The sequence below is a fragment of the Lagenorhynchus albirostris genome, chromosome 8 (assembly GCF_949774975.1).
Source record: "Lagenorhynchus albirostris chromosome 8, mLagAlb1.1, whole genome shotgun sequence".
NCBI classification, from domain to species: Eukaryota; Metazoa; Chordata; class Mammalia; order Artiodactyla; family Delphinidae; genus Lagenorhynchus; species Lagenorhynchus albirostris.
In genome coordinates, this window is record NC_083102.1 from 13,390,052 (window position 1) to 13,403,270 (window position 13,219).

At 45.3% G+C, this 13,219-nt stretch overlaps 1 non-coding gene across 1 annotated transcript; it reads right to left on the reverse strand.

Annotated features, from left to right (window-relative positions):
- Nucleotides 1–6,399: 6,399 nt before the first annotated feature.
- On the reverse strand, nucleotides 6,400–6,472 carry TRNAG-UCC (transfer RNA glycine (anticodon UCC)). The gene has a single exon. It is a non-coding gene; the product is annotated as a tRNA-Gly (tRNA).
- Nucleotides 6,473–13,219: the final 6,747 nt, after the last annotated feature.

Below are 13,219 nucleotides of genomic sequence, written 5' to 3' on the forward strand. Positions count from 1 at the left end.
GGCAGTTTTTTCCAGCTCAAACACATGCTAACCCATCTGCGGCTGAGGAAGGGCATTTTTTAAAAATTTTATTTTATTGAAATATAGTTGATTTACAGTGTTGTGTTAATTTCTACTGTACAGCAAAGTGATTCGGTTATACATATATATATATATGTTCTTTTTCGTATTCTTTTTCATTATGATTTATCACAGGATATTGAATACAGTTCCATGTGCTATACAGTAGGAACTTGTGTTTATCCTTTCTATATATAATAGTTTGCACCTGCTAATCTCAAACTCACAATCCATTCCTCCCCTCCCGCCCTCCCCCTTGGCAACCACAAGTTTGTTCTCTATGTCTATGAGTCTGTTTCTGTTTTTTTAGATAGGTTCATTTGTGTCATATTTTAGATTCCACATATAAGTGATATTGTATGGTATTTGTCTTTCTTTTTCTGACTTATTTCACTTACTTCGTATGATAATCTCTAAATTCATCCATGTTGCTGCAAATGACATTATGTCATTCTTTTTTATGGCTGAGTAATAGTCCATTATATATATACCACATTTTCTTTATCCATTCATCTGTCAATGGACATATAGCAGCTGTGGCACGTGGGCTCAGTAGTCGTGGCTGAGCCTACATGCCACATGTCTTGGCTATTGTAAATAGTGCTGCTATGAACACTGGGGTGCATGTATCTTTTTGAATTGTAGTTTTGTCTGGATATATGCCCAGGAGTGGGATTGCAGGATCATATGGCAACTTTATTTTTAGTTTTTTGAAGAACCTCCATACTGTTTTCCATAGTGGCTGCACCAATTTACGTGGGAAAGGGCATGTTGGGTGCTTTTGCATCGTATTGGAAAAGGAAGATCAGGGCCCAAGACAGGAGAGAGAGGCTCCTACTGCCCCTGAAGATCTGCAGGGCCAAGGGAAGGTAGGACAGGGTGCTTGAGGAGGGGGCATGTACTTGGTCATTTTCTTTCTTTCTTTTTCTTTCTTTCTTTCTTTCTTACTTTCTTTCTCTCTCTCTCTCTCTTTTTCTTTCTTTCTTTCTTTTCTTTTCTTTTCTTTCCTTTTTTTAGGGCTGAAAGAGCAGTGATTTGTTCTGAAGCAGCTTCAAAGTATCTCTGAATCACACTGTCCTCTGGTACTGGAAAAAGTGGTTTTCCGTATGAAGAAGAGGGACTTCCCTGGTGGTCCAGTGTTAAAGAATCTGCCTTCCAATGCAGGGGACTCAGGTTCGATCCCTGGTCGGGGAAATAAGATCTCACATGCCACGGGGCAACTAAGCCCGCACGCCACAACTCCTGAGCCCGTGCACCTCAACTAGAGAGCCCTCGTGCCACAAACTACAGAGCCCACGTGTTCTGGAGCTCACACGCCACAAATAGAGAAAAGCCCACGTACTGCAAATAACACCTGATGCAGCCAAAAAAAAAAAAAAAGAAAAAGAAGAAAATAGGGCCCCCACCTCAGCCCATGCATACGAATTAATTCCAGATACCCAGCAAAGTATGTCAGCTGTCAAGAGTGTGGATTCTGGGCATGGTGTGGGTTCAAATCCTGGCTCCCCTCTCACCAATTGTGGGGCTTGGAGCAAGTTATTTAATGTCTCTGTCTCAGTTTCCTCATCTATAAAATGGAAAGAATATTTTATGAGGTTTACCTTTTTTTTTTTTCTTTTTTTTTTTGGCCACGCAGCATGTGGGGTCTTAGTTCCCTGACCAGGGATCAAACCCATGCCCCCTGCATTGGAAGCACAGAGTCAACCACTGGACCGCCAAGGAAGTACCTGTGAGGTTTAAATTAGTTAATATGTTGTGAACTTGGTAACTAACTAACTGCTGGTAAAACAAATTAATGTGTAAAAAGCTAAATCCAATACTTTTATTTCTTATTTCTTTTTTATTTTTTAAAAATTTTGGTCGCACCGTGCAGCTTGTGGGATCTTAGTTCCCAGACTAGGGCTCGAACCTGGGCCCTCAGCAATGAGAGCGTGGAGTCCCAAGCACTGGACCACCAGGGAATTCCCATAAATCCAACACTTTTAGAAGACAATATGGGGGACTTCCCCTGCGGTCCAGTGGTTAAGACTCCACCTTCCAGTGCAGGGGGAGCAGGTTCTATCCCTGGTCAGAGGGCTAAGATCCCACGTGCTGCGTGGTGCAGCCAAAAAAAAAAACTGACAATATGGGAAAATGCCTATCTGACCTCAAGGTGAGGAAGAATTTTTTTGACAAGACATAAAAAGTGCAAATTATAAAGCAAAAGACTGAAAAGCTTTAATATAGTAAAAATAAGAACATCATAGAGGGAGAAAGATGGAAAAATCATGGTGTATTCATACAATGGAACACTGCTTATCAAGGAGGAGACATAGACTGTTGACCCAGACAATGAACCTCCCAGTGTGTGGAGTAAAAGAAGCCAGAAAGAGAATAATGCACACGGCATTATTCTCTTCATATAAAAATCCGAAAAAAGGCAAAACTCATCTGTGATAATAAAATTCAGAAAGTGATTGTGGTGCTGGGATGAGAGAATTGACTAAAAGGGAGAAAGAACAAAGGACAATCCGGGGTGGTGGGAATCTTCTATATCTTGATTTGGGTGGTGATCACATGGGTGTACACAATTGTCAAAATTCACTGAACAACAATTAAGTTCTGTGCATGTTATTTTTTAATATAAATTTATTTTATTTATTTATTCTGTGTATGTTTTTTTTATATAAATTTATTTATTTTTGGCTGTGTTGGGTCTTCATTGCCGCGCGCGGGCTTTCTCTAGTTGCAGAGAGCAGGGGCTACTCTTCGTTGCAGTATGCGTGCTTCTCATTGTGGTGGCTTCTCTTGTTGCAGAGCACGGGCTCTAGGCACATGGGCTTCAGTAGATGTGGCACACGGGCTCAGTAGTTGTGGCTCACGGGCTCTAGAGCACAGGCTCAGTAGTCGTGGTGTATGGGCTTAGTTGCTCCGCGGTATGTGGGATCTTCCCAGACCAGGACTTGAACCCATGTCCCCTGCATTGGCAGGCAGATTCTTAACCACTGCGCCACCAGGGAAATCCCTGTGCATGTTACTGTCTGTACATTTATTTCAGTTTTTTAAATGCAATTTAAAAAAAGAAGCACGGCGGAAAAAATCTTTACTTCATCAAAGGATACCATTTTGTAGAGTAAAAAGATAAGCCACACCTGGGGGAAGATATTTGTAACATATAGAACCAACAAAGGATTAGGACCTAAATATATGTAAGTAGCCCCTAGGCTATAAGGGGGCTTATAACAATAAGAAAAGACAACAAGAAAAGACAAACAATCCAACAGATAAATAGGCAAAAGAAATGTATAGTGGGACTTCCCTGGTGGCACAGTGGTTGAGAATCCACCTGCCAATGCAGGGGACAAGGGTTCGATACCTGATACAGGAAGATCCCACATGCCACGGAACAACTAAGCCCGTGCACCACAACTACTGAGCCTGCGCTCTAGAGTCCGTGAGTCACAACTGCTGAGCCCAAGGGCTGCAATTACTGAAGCCTGGGCACTCTAGGGCCTGCATGCTGCAACTTCTGAAGCCTACGCACCTAGAACCCGTGCTCCACAACAAGAGAAGCCACCGCAGTGAGAAGCCCGTGCATCGCAACGAAGAGTAGCTCCTGCTCGGCACAACTAGAGAAAGCCTGTGCACAGCAACGAAGACCCAGCGCAGCCAAATAAACAAAAAGAAAAGATCAATTATACTTAAAAAAAAAAAGAGTATAGTAATTTCATAGAAGAGGAAGTACAAATGATCTATAAACAGACGAAAGTATTTTCAAATACAATATTGATCAGAAAAATGCACATTGAAACCACTACGTGTTACCATTTCAAACCTCCCACATGATCAAAAATTAAAGTCAGACCATTTTTTAAATTGAAATATAACTCACTTCACATACCGTAACATTTACCCTTTTCACGTGCAGAGTTTGGTGGCTTTTAGCACAGTCACAAAGTTGTGCAACTATAACCACTGTTTAACTGCAGAACACTTTCATCACTTGAGAAAGATTACATCTTTTTCAAACTGCTGTGGGCAGCGGCTTTGGCCTTGGCCTGGAGTTGGAAGAGCAGGGGCTTGGGAACGTTCAGGTCCTGCTGGGTGTACAGTTTAAAATGTAGGAATCGGGGGGCTTCCCTGGTGGCGCAGTGGTTGAGAGTCCGCCTGCCGATGCAGGGGACACGGATTCGTGCCCCGGTCCGGGAAGATCCCACATGCCGCGGAGCAGCTGGGCCTGTGAGCCATGGCCGCTGAGCCTGCGCGTCCGGAGCCTGTGCTCCGCAACAGGAGAGGCCACAGCAGTGAGAGGCCCACGTACGGGGAAAAAAAAAAAAAAATGTAGGAATCGAGAGCAACAGGATATGACAGAAGTAAATGGTATAGCCGCTGGAAAACCGACATTACCAAGTAAAGCAATTGATTACCAATGACCCAGTAATCCCACTCCTAAGCATACACCCAACAAAATGCATGCCTACGTGTATCAAAAGACATGTACAGGAGTATTCAGAGCAGCATCATTTGTAATAGCCAGAAACTGGAGGTAATGGAATATTCATCAACAGTAAAATGTGTAAATCAGGTGTGGGATAACCATACAGTGGAACACTATGCAACAGTGAAAAATCTATAACCTACATCGTATGCACCAATACAGGTTAATCTCACAAACATAAGCTAAAGCAGCAAGAAACAGAGGATATGAGTAAGATTCCACTTAAATCGAATTTTAAAACAGGCAAACCTAATAATGTGCTGTTTAGGAATCCGTGTGCAGCTAAAAACAAATGTAAAGAAAACCAAAGGAAAGATTCAAACAAAATGTAGGACAATGGTTTACTTGGGACCAGGATGTGTTATCGAAGAGGCACATGGCGGGGAAGGGGGGAGGGATAAATTGGGAGATTGGGATTGACATATACACACTACTATATATAAAACAGATAGCTAATAAGAACCTGCTGTATAGCCCAGGGAACTCTACTCAATACTCTGTAATGACCTATATGGGAAAAGAATCTAAACAAGAGTGGGTATATGTGTATGTAAAACTGATTCACTTTGCTGTACAGCAGAAACTAACACAACAGTGTAACTCAACTATACTCCAATAAAAATAAAAATAAAAAAAAAAAGGAAGAAGAGGCACACAGGGCAGGACTTCTAGGATATGATAATATTCTACTTCGTGATATGGGTGATAGGTGCCTGGGTGTGTTTTGTTGGAGGAAAACTTCCTCTGAGCTCTTAGGGTCTGTGAATTAGACTAACAAAAGACAGATTGTCAGGATAAAATGTACACAGTTTTTATCAATATTTATGTGCATGGGAGTTGACAGAAAATAAGTGAAAATCAAAGAAATGGTGGGACTCAGGGGCTCATATACCATTTTAACAAAGGAAACATGGTTTGGGTTTCAAAGGACGATAAACTGTGGAGAAGGGACTAGGAAATATATGGGGGAAGCTAATGACAGATAAGGGTTATGTTAGTGAGATTTGGTTGTGCAGACTCACCCCAATGCTGGTGCCTCCACCTCTGTAATAAGAGTTGCATTCCTCTTTCTGGTACCTTCACAAGGGAAATATATATCCTGCTTTTAGGAGGAAAAGGGGCAGAAGGACAGAGAACCCTTCCTGCATCTGTTGATTCTCAATTGCCTTCAGCTCAAAATAATCTTCATTCCAGAATGGCACATTTTGGGGTAGCATAGACTGTTCTCCTTCAGTTCGAACTATGCACGTTGTTTTTACACACTCTTCTGTTTGCATGCATGTGCGTGCGCGCGCGCACACACACACACCAGAAGGAAAAGTCGTCACCCCCGTTGTTTTTTTTGTTTGTTTTTTAATTCATTTGATTGCACCACGTCTTAGTTGCAACTGGCAGCCTCCTTAGTTGCGGCATGCATGTGGGATCTAGTTCCCTGGCCAGGGCCCCCTGCATCGGGAGGGCGGAGCCTTAACCACTGCGCCACCAGGAAGTCCCACTCCCTCACCAGGAAGTCCCACTCCCTGAGTGTTTTGTGTAGGCCCAGCAGATGGACATCTCACTGGCAAACTGATAATGTCCTATAGCCTCACCTGGGGGAGAGGAAGAGATAAATTTCAGCCACCCCTCCGGATTCTTACCTGTCCCCCGGGAAGGCCCTGGCACCAAAAGGACAGTGAGGTTTGGGAGAGAGGGAGGCATGGAACATCCTCACCCAGCTCTGCCTCCGGGTGACGGTGGAACTTGGAGCACAGCTCCTCGCCTCCAGCCCTTCCATTTCCCCATCTGTAAAGTAGGTGAAGAGGTCCCTTCTTAATTATTTTTTATTCTTTGGCCACGCCATGTGGCATGTGGGATGACCTTAGTTCCCCAACCAGGGATCAAACCTGGGCCCCCTGCATTGGAAGTGCAGAGTCTTAACCACTTGACCACCAGGGAGGTCCCTGAAGAGGTCCCTTCTGACCCCAGACTTGACTACCTGCTGGAGCACCTGTGGCCACAACCAGGAAGTGTGTCTATAAGCCCGGTCAGGACGGGATCCCAGGGCCTTCAGCTGATGGGGCCACTGGGCAGATGCAAGAGGGAGGGAGCAGCTGGAGGCCTTGGCAGGACAGGTGGGGTGTGAGGAGGGAGGAAACACACTGAGCTAGAGCCCAGTGTATCCCAGGCAGCTAACAGCTGAGCTGGTCTTAAAGTCAGGGCATGCCTCAACCAGTCTTAGCAGCTATTTATATCTCATACACCTCCTTATTTGGCAGCTGCCTGCAGTGCCCGGTACTGGATCCTCTTTCCAGTGATGTCTGCCTTCCTGATGAGCACACTGGGCTCCTGGTGCAGCTCTGACTCACACAGGGCTTCACACAGAACAGGCACTCGACTGTGTATGTGTTATCTGTTCCAAATACTCCTAAACCCATTCATATTTTTGAAATTTCTAATTGTGTTAAGTTACACATAATACAAAATTGGCCACCTTAAGCGTTCCTGAGTGTAGAGTTCGCAGTGGTGAGCACATTCATACTGTTGTGCAACCATAATGACATCCTTCATCTCCACAAACTTTTCACCATCCCCAACTGAAAATTGGTACCCATTCTCCCAGTTCCCTGCTTCTCCCCTCCCCTGGCCTTGACAACCTCCATTCTACTTTCTATGAATTTGACTAGTTTAGGTACCTCATATAAGCAGAATCATGCAGGATTTGTCCTTTTGTGACTGGCTCATTTCACTTAGCATAATGTCCTCAAGGTTCATCCATGTTGGAGATGTGTCAGAATTTCATTCTGTTTTTTTTTTTTTTGCGGTACGTGGCCCTCTCACTGCTGTGGCCTCTCCCATTGTGGAGCACAGGCTCCGGACGCGCAGGCTCAGCGGCCATGGCTCACGGGCCAGCCGCTCCGTGGCATGTGGGATCTTCCCGGACTGGAGCACGAACCCGCGTCCCCTGCATCGGCAGGCGGACTCTCAACCACTGCACCACCAGGGAAGCCCTTCATTCTGTTTTAAAGCTGAATCATATTCATTGCATCGTATTAGTTCCCAGACTAGGGATCGAACCCATGCCCCCTGCAGTGGACATGCGGAGCCCTAACCACTGGACTACCAGGGAATGTTAAACACGTTTTGTTTTATCCATTCATCTGTTGATGGACACTTGGATCACACCACACATTTTTACATTTCAAATGCAGTGTTGGAACCAGAATCCCCATTGCCAGAGTATAATCAAATGGAATCGGCCAGCTTTCTATCTTTCTATTTATTTTTTATTTTAAAATTTTATTTATTTATTTATTTTTGGCTGCGTTGGGTCTTCATTGCTGCTCGCGGGCTTTCTCTAGCAGCGTCAAGCAGGGGCTGCTCTTCATTGCGGTGCTCAGGCTTCTCACTGCAGTGGCTTCTCTTGTTGCGGAGCACGGCCTCTAGCTGCGCGGGCTTCAGTAGTTGTGGCATGCAGGCTCAGGAGTCATGGCTCACGGGCTCTAGAGTGCAGGCTCAGTAGTTGTGGCACACGGGCTTAGTTGATCCTTAGTTGTGGGATCTTCCCAGACCAGGGCTCAAACCCATGTCCCCTGCATTGGCAGGTGGATTCTTAACCACTGCGCCACCAGGGAAGTCTCAGCTTTCTATTTAAAGCCTGAAGCTTTTCATTGATTTAGGGCAGGATCTGATGACCAAGAAAGATTTTATGACAAGTGGCATTTTCTTGGGGGGTCTTGGGCTCACAGGATGATTGTCCCTGAAACCCCTAGAGAATGGGCTATAAGAGCAGTGGCTGGAGGTAGAGCAGTTAGGGGGGCTGAAAAGGCCTGGGTATAAACAGTAGAGAAGGTATCTGGGATTTTTTTTTTAAGTTGGAGATATATATATATATATATATATATATTTAAGTCTAGTTGATTTACAATGTTGTGTTAGTTTCAGGTGTACAGCAAAGTGATTCAGTTATGCATACATGTATATCTAATTTTTCTTCAGATTCTTTTCCCTTATAGGTTATTACAAAATAATGAATACAGTTCCTTGTGCTATATAGTAGGTCCTTGTTGGTTATCTATTTTATATATAGTAGGGATTTTTTTTTTAAGGTAGGAAATGGCCCCTGAGGGTGAGTGCATGGAAAACTGGAGTCAGGGTGGTCCCCGTGGATTTGATTTGCTTTTTTTTTTTAATCTCTAAAGTGAGTTAGTTTATTTTATTTATTTATTTTTAACATCTTTATTGGAGTATAATTGCTTTACAATGGTGTGTTAGTTTCTGCTTTACAACAAAGTGAATCAGTTATACATATATCCCCATATCTCCTCCCTCTTGCATCTCCCTCCCACCCTCCCTATCCCACCCCTCTAGGTGGTCACAAAGCACCGAGCTGATCTCCCTGTGCTATGTGGCTGCTTCCCACTAGCTATCTACCTTACGTTTGGTAGTGTATATATGTCCATGTCTCTCTCTCGCTTTGTCACAGCCTACCCTTCCCCCTCCCCATATCCTCAAGTCCATTCTCTAGTAGGTCTGTGTTACCCCTAGGTTCTTCATGACATTTTTTTTTCTTAAATTCCATATATATGTGTTAGCATACTGCTTTGCTTTATTTATTTTTTTGGCCATGCTGCGTGGCATGTGGGATCTTAGTTCCCCGACCAGGGATCGAACCCACGCTCGGAGTCTTAACCACTGGACTACCAGGGAAGTCTCCCCGTGGATTTTAAAGGCAACTGACCTTCTGGTCTGGCCTGGGGTGGAGAGACTGCGGGGCAGGTGCCAGAGTCCTTGATGAATGGTCAGGACCCATTTCCTTGACTCAGTTAACAGGGTTGATTTGTTTTTCGGAACAGCTCGTGTGGAGAAACCTTGCCTGGGACTCAGAATCATCCCAGTTAGAAGGGTAGGTAACCACGGTGAAGCTGGCAGCTCAGGACTCAGAGCTACCTTTCTTCTGCTGCTAGATTGTGATCTGACCACCTGCACCGGCGCCAGGCTCCTGCCCAAGACCTTCCCAGGGCTCCCCACTGCCTGCAGGCCAAGTCCAACCCCTCCCTGCCCTCCCCACCTCCCCCAGAGCTGGCTGCAGCCTGCCCTTTCCTGCCGAGGATTTTATGCTTCAACAGTGAATGTAGAACTGCTTCCAGCTGCCCTCCTCCACCATCCGGTCCCTGAGCTCCACGCCTGTGCATCTGCAGTCTGCAGCAAGGGCACACGGCTGGCTCAGCTCATGTGGCACCTTCCCTGCTACCCTCACTCTCAATCAGTCTGGCATAATGGCTGCTTCTCTGACCTCTGACAGCACCTTGCAGGTGCCTCTACCACTGCACATTCCCAGTAAAATGTTCTGCTTTGGGGTCTGCTTCCCCTCTTAGCTTCTAAATTCCTTGAGGACAGGTGCTGCTACTTTTCACCTTTGTTTCCCCCATTCATTCACTCTTAGACATATATTTATTGAACTGAAATGATGCACCAGATACTGCTCTAGTTTGAATGAATGCATGTCCTGGGATTGGGCCTTTTTGACATTCATTCATTCATTCATTCTACACATATTGAGTGTCATAGATACTGGTGGTACAACAGTGAACAAATATAAATACAGTCCCTGCTCTCAAGAGATTTTGGGGGGAAGACCGACATTCAGATAATCATACACAAACAAACATGTTTCCATCATGACAGGTGTTATGAAGGATGGGGAATTGGAGTGTGAGAGTGGATCCGAGGGGTTGGACTTGGTCAGGAGCCTAGAGAACACTTCCCCAAGAAAGTGATACTTGAGCTGAGGTCTGAAGGTTGGGGAGAGGAGGGAATAGCATTCCAGAGAAGGGAATAGCATGTGCAAAGCCTTAAGTCATACATTGGTTAGAAATGCTTTTGGCTTCAAGAAACAAAATCTGACTGCCAGTGGCTAAAACAATTGGGTGTTTTTGTTTTTTCTCATACAACAAAAAATATGGAGGTGGTGGCTGCTGGCACTGGGCCAGTTCTTGCACTCTGTCTTTGAGGCTCTTTCTGCTCTACCATCTTCTGTACATTACTTCTTGTGCTCAGGCCTGTCCTCTTATCAGCCCAGCTCCAGACATAAGGATGGTTTTCAAAGGCAGGAGGTAGGGAGGACCAAGCAGAAGCCTGACTTATCCAGAAAACCCAGGACATCTTTCCCAGAGGCCTCCCTGCAGCCTCCCCCTCATAGCTCCTTGGTCTATGATCATATGACCATCCCTTGGTGCAAGGGATGCTGGGAAATCTAGTATTTCACTTCTGTGGTGGGAACAGGCAAGGGAAAGAAGGTTGGGAATAGCTTGGTACCGATACATAGTGGGAGGGAGCAAGGCAAGTTCTAGAAACTTAGTAAAGGGAGCTTTGTAGAGACATTAAAGCTGGCTGGGTACGTAGGGGCCAGTATTAGTTTGCTAGGGCTGCCATAACAAAGTACCACAGACTAGGCCGCTTAAGCAATGGAAATGTATTGTCTGACAGCTGGGGAGGCTGGAAGTCCCAGGGTTGCTTTCTTCTGGGGCCTCTCTCCTTGACTTGCAGATGAACTGTATCTTCATATTGTCTTTCCTCTTTGCTTGTCTGTGTCCTAAGTGCCTCTTCTTTTTTTTTTTTTTTTGCAGTACGCGGGCCTCTCACTGCTGTGGCCTCTCCCGTTGCGGAGCACAGGCTCCGGGCGCGCAGACTCAGCGGCCATGGCTCACGGGCCCAGCCGCTCTGTGGCATGTGGGATCTTCCCGGACCGGGGCACGAACCCGCGTCCCCTGCATCGGCAGGCGGACTCTCAACCACTGCGCCACCAGGGAAGCCCTAAGTGCCTCTTCTTATAAGGACACCAATCATTTTAGATTAGGGGCAACCCCAATGACCTTATATAACCTCAGTTACCTCTTTAAAGGTTGTGTCTCCAAATACAGTCACATTCTGTGGTGCTGGGAATTGGGGCTTCAACACAGGAATTTGGGGGAGAGAGGGCCACAGTTCAGTCCATAACAGGGCCAAAATTTGTAAGGCTCTGTAGATCCTACTAAGGATTTAATTCTCATTCTAAAAGTAACCAGAGGGACTTCCCTGGTGGTGCAGTGGATAGGACTCGTACTTCCAATGCAGGGGCCCCAGGTTCGATCCCACATGAATGCCACAACTAAGATTTCACATGCCACAACTGGGGAGCCCACATGCTGCAACTAAGGAGCCCGCCTGCTGCAGCTGAGTCCCAGTGCAACCAAATAAGTAACTAAATATATATATATAAATGATGTTTAAAAAATAAATTAAAAAATAATAAAAGTAACCAGAAACTATGAAAAAGTTTTAAGCAAGAGAATGACACAGCATCTTCAGATTTAGATCACTGGCTACAATGCAGAGGATGGAATGGGATGAGCCAGAGTAGATGCCCATAGACCAATTACCAGGCCACTGAAATAGCCCAGCAAGAAATGATGATAGCTTAGAGTAGTGGCAGTGGAGATGCAAGAGGGCAAATTTGAGATAGATTTCAGAAGTGAAAAGGCCAGGACTTGGGCACAGGGGGGCTTTGGGAAGAGGGAGAGGAAGGCATCCGTCGCCTCTGGGCCTGGCTGGTGGTCCTGCATGGGAACCAGTGCTCAGGAAGCCTGGCTGCTGCTGTGAGAGGCAACAATAGCTGCAGGCACCGAGCTGAGGTGGGGTCAGCGAGGTGAAGGCTCCTCTGCGGCTTGGGGGGCTGGTGGTCTTGTACTGCTCTTCAAGGGTGAGTCCTAGGAGCTCAGATCCCCGTCCTATGAGGACACATAAAGTGAGTATTCTCTGCGCAGCTCTCTGATCAAAGGGCATTAGTTTCATCTGTCAATTACCTGTGCATTTTTATATTTTGGAAAATAGGCACAAGATGCTATGAGATATATATTAGATAATGTGGGGACCCACTCAAGGCCCCAGAGTTGATATCAAGATGATTTTAAGCTAAAGACATTTAAGATTCAACAGATGCAGAAATAAAGCTTTTCTGAGTTTTCCTTACCTAACTAAAATCAGCAACTGCTAGGAAATGAGGATACCATAAATCCCCTTAATGGCCCTCAAGAAGGCAGAAATACAGTGCATACCCATGTAGACAATCATTATCACAAACCTTCTTATCTCTCACCTGTTCTAAAAACCCACTGGGCTTCCCTAAAGAAACCTATTGGGTTTTTCCCATAGAAGCCTTCTCTCTCCCTCCCTTTTCCCTACTAAGTTAGGTGTATAAGCCTTTAATTTTAGCCATTTAAAAAGCCAGCTACTTCTTTCGCTGGCTACTCTTATGCGTATGAAACAAACTCTTTTCTCCTGTTAATCTGTCTTTTATCAGTTTAATTTGCATGTCCTAGATAATGAACCTAGAGAGTAGAGAAAGTTTTTTTTTCTCCCATGTAATTACCAAATCCAGAATGCATTGCCGTAATCCTTCAGATCAAAGCTCCCTGCTACGTGTGAAGCCAGATTGATAAACAGACAGAAAGCTAGAAAGACACTCTGTACCTGTGATTATTTGAGAATGAAAAAGGAGTCTGTGTTGTCCCTCCCCTCCCCTCACAGTATCCCTTTGTCTCCTCCCTTCAGGTAGCCACACCAGGATGCCCGCTGCTTCGGTGCAGTTTCAATAGGTTTGATAACTTCTGCCTGGCTGGTAGACTCACACCCAAAGCATGCTGTGAACTGGTGTTAGGAGGAATC